Here is an 11357-nt window from a genome sequence, read left to right as displayed (position 1 = left end):
GGTAGCCAAAGCTACAGTTTTAATGAAGTTCCACTTCCCACTTGGAACTCTGCAGGGAGGGAGTCAGTGATTCCAGTGGCCTTTAATGACAGTGTTGATCAGAGAACCCCACCTCATGCCTTGCTTGTAGTTTCTCACCATTAGCATTCAGAGAGGAGATGAATTGAATTAAACACGGGCTAAAAAGAGTGTGAATTCCCTGGAATCTTAAGCTGCTGCCCTCTGTCCCCATGGCTGCAATAATGCCTTGCCCATTATGTGAGTACTGTGCTACTGATTGAAGGAATTTGGTCCTAAGTGAGCAGCTTCCAGGCAAGTCAGGGCTGGCTGGTGAAATAACACAAGTACAGGACAATTTTTTTAAATGAAAAAAGCTCAACCAAACCACAAACCAGGTCAGTTTTTTCTAATCTTTCTCCTCATTAGTTCATCCTGGCAGACTGAAAGTAAATTTAACAAAAGAGACCAAGGCATGGCAGAAAAGTGGTATTTTCCCTGCACTGAGTGTTTTCAGCTGCTCTCAAGACATGCTTTGTGTCAACTGTACTTAATATTATACAGCTGTTCTAAGTTGTAGACTATTAAAAACCCTCTGATTTCTCTTTGTTGTAGTTCCAAGATTTCCTGTCCTGAAGGAAATTGGTTTGGATACAAATGTGGAAGAAGTAGTCTAACAGTTCAAAGGATTTTTTTCTGGAAAAGTTAGTCACACTTTTGCAGTAGAATTTCCTGTGAGTGGAAATAAAATTCTTCCTTCTTTTAGTTAAAGTATTGCATGGATTCATTGTCAGCCAGTGGGTGAAGGTTAATTGTTACAATAAGCTTGGCTATCTGGCTCAAAGTGAAGGCTAAGTCTCATCCAAGCCTTTCCTTCACAGTCACAGCATCAAGACACTCTCTCACTACATCTCTGCACTTGGTTTTTTTTGGGGGGTGGATTCTGCAGAGAACAACCCCAAGAATCACTCACAACCTTGTGCCTGAGAGCATTGTCTCAACATTTCTTGGATTCTGCCAGTCTTGGTGCTGTGATCACTTCTCTGGGGAGCCTATTCCAGTGCCCAACCACCCTATGGGTGAAAAACCCTTTCCTAATATCCAGACTAAACTTCCCTGACATAACTTCAGGCTGTTCCCTCAAATCCTGTCACCGGTCACCAGAGAGCAGAGATCGGTACCTGCCCCTCCACTTCCCCTCATGAGGGAGCTGCAGACCCCGATGAGGTCTGACCTCATCACAGGGCAAGTGAGGTGAAAATTTTGTGGGTCAAGATAAAGACATGGAGATCACCTAACTATGACTGTTGCACACAAAACAGAGGAAAATTAATATATTACCAATTAAAACAGTACTGGATAGTGAGAGACAATGACAAAAATTTTAAGAACACCCTCCTCTCACCCCTTATTTTCCAACTCAACTCCCACCTCCTATCCTGCCTGTGGATATGGGGAATGGGGACTGAGCTCTGACTCACTGAGTGGTCAGTGGGACCAGAGCTTTGAGAAATCACAGTGACTCTTACAGCTGTTGTATTTCACACTTCCTTTCTTTTTCTGTGTCTCCTAAATTAGCTCTAATTTTGATCACAATCTCTTTAGCTCAGAGTGGATCTTCCTTCTAAAGGGCATCTGTATGGGTTGATTTCCATACACAGGGGCAAATGATTTTGCCTAATTTGACCTGTAAATGGAGAAAGAAGGGATTGAGCAACATGCACAGTGAATACAGGGACTGTGACTACATGCAATATATAGGACAGCTTTTAAAAACTTACATTGATTAATAGCTTGTATAAATTTAAGCAAGGCAGTACCAAATACAACTATGATTTATCAATATTTAACTGTGAGATGGATTAGCCATAAGTAATCAATAACAACAGACAATTAGGATAGTGAGGTAATTAAGAGAATGGCAGTGGATGGCAAATGGCTCTAATAGCCTCCTGAGATAACTCTAATGATGATAATGGTAATGGGCAGTTGGAGCAAACTGCTCAGCGCACAGCCACAGAAATGTGAAAGGCACAATCATGGTTATGTCAAGCATTCCCAAATCCTTGAGCTCTCCCAGCCCACTGTGGCCACCAGGCACTGCTGTTGGTCCTTAGAGTCTGCACTCACAGCTGGGGGCTCCAAACTCACATCACACTGTTCCTGGAGCAGGTGTTTGCTTCCATAGCAGTTGCTCCCTAGCAGTGAGGCCTTTTAATGCTGGTCTGTTTCTCCTGGTCCCATCTTGGTATTTTTCTGAGTTTTCTTTTATCCCCTCAAGATCCCCTCTGGCCTTCTCTTCTCTATTTCCTCAGTTTCCCAGGCTGACAGCTCACTGTTTCTGCTGAGTCACTTTCCCAGTACAGAAGTTTCTTTGTTTCTTTGGGAAACTACTTTCCTGAAACCACCTCCCGTATTTTCCCATATCAATACTCCATATTGACATTTGAATTCCATATTCCAAAGGCAATGTTCCTTTCAAATAGTTCCTTTTCCCCTCATTCTGCAGCTGTCCTAGCTATGCTGTTCCTGCATTATTTTTCCTATGTGCTATTTATTGTGTTAAATCAGCCATTTGTTAGTTCAGCAGTTCCGCTGTGGTTTGTAGATATTCCCGGGCCTTAAAATTATGCAAAATCAGCTGTTTGGTTAGTTCCTGTCTCACCACAAGTAATGCCAAATGTATTTTCACAAGGTTGGCAAAAATTACACCGAGGCCCATCTTGTCTTTAATGATCCCCTCTCTGCTACTCTGGTACAATATTATGTTAAGCCTATCCAGCTCATTGGTTCCCTTCACCTGAAACAGCAAATTATGAGGGAGTCTATCAGCCTGTCTTGGCTCACTGGTTCCCTTCCCCTGCTATGGAAAAAAAAGCATCTCTGTTGTTTTTGGATTTCCCCTTACATCGCCTCCATCAGGAGAGCACTTAAAGAGAAGTCAGCAGCAAATTCCTCAATTTAGAAAAATCATTTTAGCCTTATTGATGAACAGAAAATTAGATGCGTAGCTTGAAACTTGTTCTTTATCCTCTCTGATACCATTTTTGGGATTTTTTTTTTCCCTTGGAAATAGATTATTTTTAGAATACTTTTTCAAGAAAATGGCAAAAAATCACACCTGTACCCATAGTTTCTATTGCACGCAACACGTAGTATTGGATGCTGGCATGGTACAATGGCATATTTGTATGGGAAAACAATTGAAATGTACTTTATGTTTTAGCTGATAAGGTTACATTTTGAGATAGAGGAAAAAGAAGCTATAAAAAAGCTAGATACCAATTAATCTGTGATTGATAACTTTGAGAACTTTGCAATTTTTGTAAAGAACGTAGCCATTGTTGGACAAAGGAGATACATGTTAATTAATTGTTGTTATGGTCTTGTCATTCTTACCAATGAAATGGCAATCTTGATATCAAAAACAATATGTTGTTGGTTTTGAGATACATTTTTATTATATCAACATGCAGTCAAGGCAGCCAAAGTAACTGTAATTTTAAGAAGAATCTAATTTTTATTTCTCTTTAAAAGCCCCTGGAATATTTTATGACCATTCAGGAGAAGATTTTTTCAGAACAAGGCCTAGAGGAAGAGTGTTATATCCTTAACTTCTGTGCACTTTACTATTCTTGTAATGAACCTGTTCTACCAAACTCATGAGCACCAAACTAATTTCTGTATTTATCATAGAAATGACAAAACACTAGTTCATGTTTTTCAGTTTGAGATAGTTAACTTGCTCAGAATACATTTTATTACCAGGAAAGCACAGCCTGGACAATTTATAGATTAACAACAACTGAAAAAAGTGGGTTATGGTTTAAATGAAGAATGTGCCAGTCCTACTAAGAAGTAGCACCCTTTTACTATGAGGTGGGAAATAAGATATTTGTGAAGAAACTGTGTATGTGCACCAAATATTAAATTTTGAAGCATTGCTTTATTTTAACAGGCCTATTTTAACATTAAGCATAAACTAGAGCAGGTTGTTTCAAGAAATTTATTGTCTACATTGAAAGATACTGGACAATCTAAATCTCCCTTACATGTCTTAGTGATATTCTGTTTCATTTTAGATACCATTTTAAATATCTGGTGAGTCATTTGTAATAAATAAGTGTGTGGGACATAAAACCATTCCTGGCAGGTATCTTGGGAGCACGCCATGGATTTTGCCACTGCAGATGTCATTCTGCACTATTCTGTAGTGAAATCTCTGTTTAAGTGCCCTACCAAAGACTGTATCAGTAAATTAAAATCACATCTTAACACAGTGCCTACGAAATCTCTTTTACTGAAATCGCTGCAGGATTAAAATGATCAGATTATAAAACATCCAGGTGCTGTGTGGGCTTGTGGGTGATACTCCTTTAGCAGCAGCAGGTGATGCCACCAGTTTTAGCAGCAGGATTCCTGCAGAAGCTAGTACATACAAGGTTCAGTTCTGTTTTCCAAAATTGCATCATGGAAACAGCTCTAGGAGAGACAAAATAAGGTGTTTATATGCACTGGGTAAAGGGTAGATGTCCTTGGACTTTCTGACTTGTGTTTTGTAAGGATGGATTGATGGGGTTTCTTTCTGACAGAAACACACAGCGGCCCAAAACAACACCAGATGCTCTTGGGATGTGGCAAGCTGGTATCAGGGATCTGCTGCTTCCCTGTGATGGGATTTTTGCCTGTAAAGGGCTGCAATACAGTCCCACAGTTTAGCTGATAAACACTGAAGAATTACTGCTAATTAGAATTAAAACAGTTCACATGCATAGTCTGTTTTTTCCTAAAAATGTTTTGAAGGATTTGTTGTTCTTGCATCCCTCAGTGAAATGTGTTTGGCAGAAAGACATTTGAGCCTGCAGATACACATGTCTATAATTTTTGTGTGTGCCTCTATATTTTAATATATATATGCATATACATGGAGATATATATAAACATTTATATGTAAACATGCACACCCAGTGCTTTTATTTTGTGATTTTTGTTTTCATGAGTAAGGCAGACCTTGAAAAAGCCTGTGAAACCTTTTGAAGTGTTTTTAGGAAGTTTCCAACCAATTTATTACAGATTCTTTAATAAATTTACATTTTAACATCCTATTAAAGCCTAATTATTTGGAACAACCAAAGAGGAAAACTCAGAATTAAAAACAGAGGGAACATTTAAAGCCCTGATATAAAATGTTTTCTATTTTCATATAGTTATTTACAACTGTGTTGTGGCTGAATTAATGAGTTAATTTATTACCTGTATATGAGTATTTATTGTTGGTGTCATTATCATGTGACTGTAATTTTAATTAATTCCTTGACAGCATGTCTGTGATTTCTGTGTGGAACATTAAATGTCAAATTGGTTTTCTTTGTTGCCTCATTTGTAAGTATTAAAGTATTTATGTACAGTAAAAAGAAATTAGTTACAATTACTGTAAGAGATCTATTGCATATGCTAAATGAAAGCAGCGTGCAAAAACTCCACCCTGTTGAGGTTTGGAGTACTTTGGATTGTTTACAAGTTTGATTGAGCACATAGCATGGGTTCAATTGCAAAAAAATAATAATCCATGTACCACTGCTGCATGTGTGTCCATTTGTGTGTCTATTTAGTGGTTTCTGTTTGATTTTTGAAGAGCACATTATAGAAGGATACTTTTTACAGTGATACTGAGGCAGAGGTGGGCAGCAGCAGTCACCTCAGTGCTGATTAAGTGATTTTGTGTGCTCGTTTTATTTATATTTAGATTAGTGAGAATCAGCTCTTCAGACTAAGTTTATCAAGAGTCCTCACTTTCTAATTATGTTCAGTGTAAAAATGTTTTCGGATTCTCAAAACCTGAGCATATCAATCAGAATTTTTAATTTTTTTTTTTTTTTTTTTTTTTTTTTTTTTTTTTTTTTTTTTTTTTTGCATTTGAAGTATGTATTCTGGCAGCAGAGGAAGTTCCATATAGCTGGAGAATTACTGGAGTAGCCTGAAAGTCCATATACTGCCCCGTCTCTTCCCAGCAGCAGCAGCAGGAGTAGTGATAACAGTGGTAGTATGACCCTGGAGGTCTGGTTTTCCTCTTAACCTCATGCTAATTCTCACTGCATAACTGCTTAGGCAGTTTTATGTCAAAGTACCATGAATGAACATAAGAACTAAGAAAAGTGTGGCATGCAAGATGAACGTTTTCTGAAAAAAAAATCTATTTCAATTTTTTTTTCTATTAGAAATAGACTCTTACAGGGTTTAGGCAAAACTTTTGCTTCTTTCAATTTTGTAATTAAATTTCCCATTCCACAAGCAAGCCTTGAAAGGACTGGGTGCTGAAATTTTGCAAACCTGCTAAAGCTGTGAGTAGTTACTACAGTGTGTTGACACCCTGTAATCATTGTGAAGCCCCTTCCAGTTTTTGTACGGGCCCAGAATAGAACTTTAGAGCCAAAGCTGTTAAATAGACTGAAGATATTTTATCATAACTTACTTTTTGAGGTTGTTGAAGGCATGGATACAAACCTCAAGGACAAAACTAAATCCAATTTTTAGGTGCAAGTATTTGGTAGTGAACTAGAATAGAAAACCTCTAATTTTACTCAGAGTGGTCATCCTTATTTGATTGATTATTCTAATTATATAGATTTTTTTATTAGCCTATTAGAATACTGTATGCCTACCAGCAGTTGAAATTTAAAACAATAGATATAAAATACAGGTTGGGGAAGACCATTTAATTAACAGAAAAAACTGAAAACATAGATCCTAACAAATCCAACCATAATTTTAGGTTGATGAGGTAGCCTGAATGTATTTTTTTTATATTCCGTATTTTAAACCTTAACGTAATTAAAATAGGCTAAATCTTTTAATCTCTACACCTACTTTTTATTTATACCTATATTGATAAACAATCCAGGAGATGCCAATGGCTTTATATAATCCTGACTGCAAAAGAAAACCTTATTTCTCACAGCAGAAAAATCCACCCACATGGAATTTTTTGAGTGGTCCAGATAAATATCTTCTGTATTAATGAGGCTTATATGCATGGTAAACATGGTTATTTTGTGTTTTCCTGCTTTGGTGTCATCTCAGCCTTTCATTTGCAGATTAAACAGGCAACAGAACATGGGGATTTTTTTGTATAAACATTTTTAATTTTTTGATTACAGTATTCTTTTGATCCAAGAGCATTACAGGTCAAGATGCTGATCTTTTATGAAGACACCATACTGATGTTCACATAATACAGTATATGGTTAAAAAGAGGCCAGTGCTAAAGGGAATAATAAGAAATTTCCTTAGGTTCAGGTATTTTCTAAGATTAATGCAGTGGCATAATTAACTGAAAAATATTAATGGGTTAATGCAGACCTACATGAAGGGTGTTGAGTCCACAAAGTTGTCATGCAGTTACTGCAAGAGCTGATTCCAGTGTAACCACACACTGAAGCATTTATTTCATTTTTCAAAACTTTTCAAAATCTGAGCCACAGCTTTCTCAGGATTTGCTCATCAAGTGGCAAGTTTGATCTACATGGGTATATAAATCCTCACATTTGAGCTTCCATAAATTAAGACTGGTTTGACCTGGAGCACAACATTATGGCAGTACTTAGTTCCCCTCCAGAGCAGGGAACCATTGTTCCGTGCACAGGGCCTGCAGATGAAAGACAGATCTGCCCTAAAGAGTTTCCAGTCTAAATAGACCTGGCAAATAATAGGAGGAAAAAGCTGTTATTCATATTCTCATACCTGAAAAACTGATTCATAGAAGATGTTATGAAAAGCCCATAAAAGTCAGGAAAAGGCTCCCAGTGACTGCAGTGGATCTATGATGTTGTATCAGCCAAGTGCTTAGGGACATGCTTAAATGATTGTCTCACTCTAAGGCCTGTTCCACACAAGGTTTGCAGAATAGGCTGGAAACTGTATTTCTGGTGCCAGGACTGGATGAATTACCCACAAATGCTGTAATTTTGCCAAACAGTAAATCTATTTATGGAGGGTGTTCAGTCTTTCATCAGTTAGACAATCCCATATGTATGGGAACATGCACCTTGCATCTCAGTTAAAGACCCCAGATCTGATTTGTAGCCTATGAAAATCAATTCAGCAGACTTTGCCTGGTGACCCTGGGGAATTTTAATCATTGATACAAGAATTCCAAAATTGATCTAATGTTTAAGAAAGAATTTCTTCCCTGCTAGCACAGAAAATGCTGGGTTTGTATCATCCTCAGAAATGTCTTATTCATTCTCTCTGAGTAATACACAGTAAAGTAGGTCATAATCTGGGGCATCTGAAATATTAGTGAGTCTTGCATGCAGCAGCCAAGGGCAAGTTTCTCTGCACTCTTCTATTCTCCCTTGCAGGGTCTATATTCAGGCTCCTCATCGATGGCAGTAGGAACTCAGCCTGTGCTGGGGTGCAGATTGTGCCAGGAAGGAAATGGAAAATCATCTGGGGAGTGGGAAAGAAACACTAATAAAAAATGAGGTGGTAAAAAGCCATTAAGGAGAGGCTAGCTTGTTCCAACATACTAGAACATTAAATTCACGTTCTGTTATGGTGGTATTTATTAGCATCACTAAACATCATTAATTATGCAAGGAGACAGAACTCATGCCATGCATAATCTCACACATACACACATGCACACAGCATCGTCCTTGTCCCAGAATGTTTATCACCTCATATTTTCATTTGGCCAGATGAGAATGGTCTGGAGTAGAAAAGCATGTTTCCAAGGCACCAGTAAAATTTGTGGTTTTGGCTAGAGATACCTCTAGGAATGAGAAAGGAAAGGAAATTGAGGTCAAAATCCCTTGTCATTCTCACAAGGCAAGGGCATAGCTGTTGTTCTGGCAGCCTTGGTGACTGAAAAGGGGGAAGAAAAGAGAGAATTACAAAAACCAAGCCAGGGCCATTGGCTCAGATGGATTCAGAACACGCTGCTCTGTTAAAAATCATTTCATGAGAAAAAGTGTTGGAGAAACAACGTGGACAATGGAGGGGAGAAAAAGTGTCCTTGCACTCGATCAACCACAAGAGTTCTGTGATAGCTTCACCACCACAGCTGAGAAGACTTAACATTGAAATAATTCACCCGTCCTTCAAAAATCTTCCATGTCTCCAAAAGATGTGTTGTATAGGGGAAAAATTAATTTAATACAAACTCTTTACTAAAGTTAGTTGCAAATATTTAACTACCTGTGCAAGGCAGGAAATTGCAAGTTTAGGACTGTATCTCTGGACTATATTTTAGGACTATATATTTTGTGTTAGGTCACAAGTGACACCAAACTTGAGTGATCTGCAGCTGTGAGTGCAGTCAGAGCTGTCATGTGTAAGCACTTCTGGTTGCATTACAGATGTAATCTCAGACAGGACTTGGAATAGAAGAGGACTATTGAGGATTTTTGGGACTCTTCAGATTGAAAGACTGGTGGGATATTGAGGACTGTTGGGATTGAAATGGGTCCTTACTATTATTATAACATTAAATGTTTTTGTTAAATGTCTGAAGCAAATATTGTCTCCTTGGGTGTCCAGCAAATCCTTAAGAAAAGCCTCGTCTTGCATGTGACGCTCAAGAGTAAACACTGTAAATTTAATTTACATGAAAACTTGGTTTTGTTATTGGAGACAGACCAGTGGCAATGCACGGGTAAGCACTTTTCAGTTTTACAGCAGGTAAATAAGAGCTTTCAATGCTCTTGTTTTGAAAGAAGCGTTCCTGTGCTTCATTTTTTTACGTAATGGGAATCTGCCAGTTTTGCCTCAGTTTATACTGGGTGTTTCTCCATGCCCTGATCACTGTAGCTGATGAGAACACCTGCGGCCAAAAGTCTCTGTTAACTTGTCTTGGCAACTGTGGTTTGCATGTTTCCCTGCCTCTGGCATGGTTGTTCATTTTGCTGTGTCTTTGAAGTTAACTTAGGCTTGCTGTAAAAAGTATGTGTGATTTTCCCTTTCCCAAATGCTTTATTTTCTCATTGACTGACACAAATCTCCCTTAGTTGTCAATGTTCATTAAAAATCCTTGTGTCTTATTCTGGACTTAGATAAACATGAGTGAGTTTCAGGTTCTTTTGCTTTCCTGAAGTTTAAGCAATTCTCAAGACATTCCACATTTTTCAATGGCAATGGTAAGCCTTTTGCCTCTTACTCTCTGAGGAAAAGCTGGATAAAAGTCCCCTGAACTTGTCTGATTTTTGTGGGTTCTGCTGGTAATTAAGGAACCACTGCTGAGTTTGAACAGAAAATGCCTCAGCTCTTACCTGTTGTGAGTGTATCTGGTAGGATGCAATCTCTGGGGCCCAGAAGAAAGGTCCTATAAAGTTTGAATATTACTCAATGCAGAGTCTCCAAAACTACCTGACCATATCTGCATTGCAAATAGCCATTGATAACCATTTGTGTTAATCATATGGAATATTTGGCTGCTAAAGAAAATGCAGCAGAGGTTGGAAACTTGGAATCCTACCAGTTTAGAGACTATCCCTGCTGTCTACAGGGGGAAAGCCATCTGTAAAGATGGAAAAAAACCCCCAACTTTCTATTGACATTAGATTAGTAAGAACTGGAAAATAAAGATTGACATTTCTGGATATTAGGCTGTTCATAGATTTAGAGGAGAGTTGTGTATTTCATCCTGAGGGCTACTGGTATCAAATAAGCCCTGCGATGCACCAGGCGATCCGCAGGGGTGGGGATGCAGCTCTCCAGGGAGGTCCCCCCTGTGTGGTTTCTCCCTTGGCTGGGGAAGGCTCGGCGAGGAGTGTGCAATAACCAACAGTGCCATCTTGTGAGCAAAGCCCACCCCTGCAGATCCATGCGGGAATTCCAGGCAGCAATAAAACGCACATTCCTACGCTGCTGCCTTTCAGGAGTAGCCAGGTCTTTCTGAGCAGCTACCTGTTCAAAACGCCAGGATCATGGATTGTCTCCTTAGACTCCCTGATCTTGTAGGCAGGGTCGTCTGGCAGTTTATCCTGTAAATCAATACCTGCTATCAAATACGGTAGTGCACAGCAGTATCTGTACCTCCTTGCATCCTCTGTGACCTTTCTTCTTTGCTTTCTTATTGTCATTCAACAAGTAAGAGCATGCAAATCCACCATGAAAGGAATTTTAGCAAATAATAGTCAATCCCACTTTATAAAGAATGATTTATGGTATTATTTCTGTTACTCGTTATTGGCTCCATTCCTTGAGATGATGAAGGACCTATCTTTATTAACCTCAGCTAGCTGAAAACATTTCATCTATGAGTTTTTTTGAAGAAATTCATCTCAGTAGCTCATGATGGAAGGTGTCTGTGCTGACCCATCAGTGCTGCTATGACTTTCAATATATTATACTTAATAACA

The sequence above is a fragment of the Coloeus monedula genome, assembly GCF_965178545.1.
Source record: "Coloeus monedula genome assembly, chromosome: 10".
NCBI classification, from domain to species: domain Eukaryota; kingdom Metazoa; phylum Chordata; class Aves; order Passeriformes; family Corvidae; genus Coloeus; species Coloeus monedula.
Note: the sequence above shows the minus strand (reverse complement) of the source record.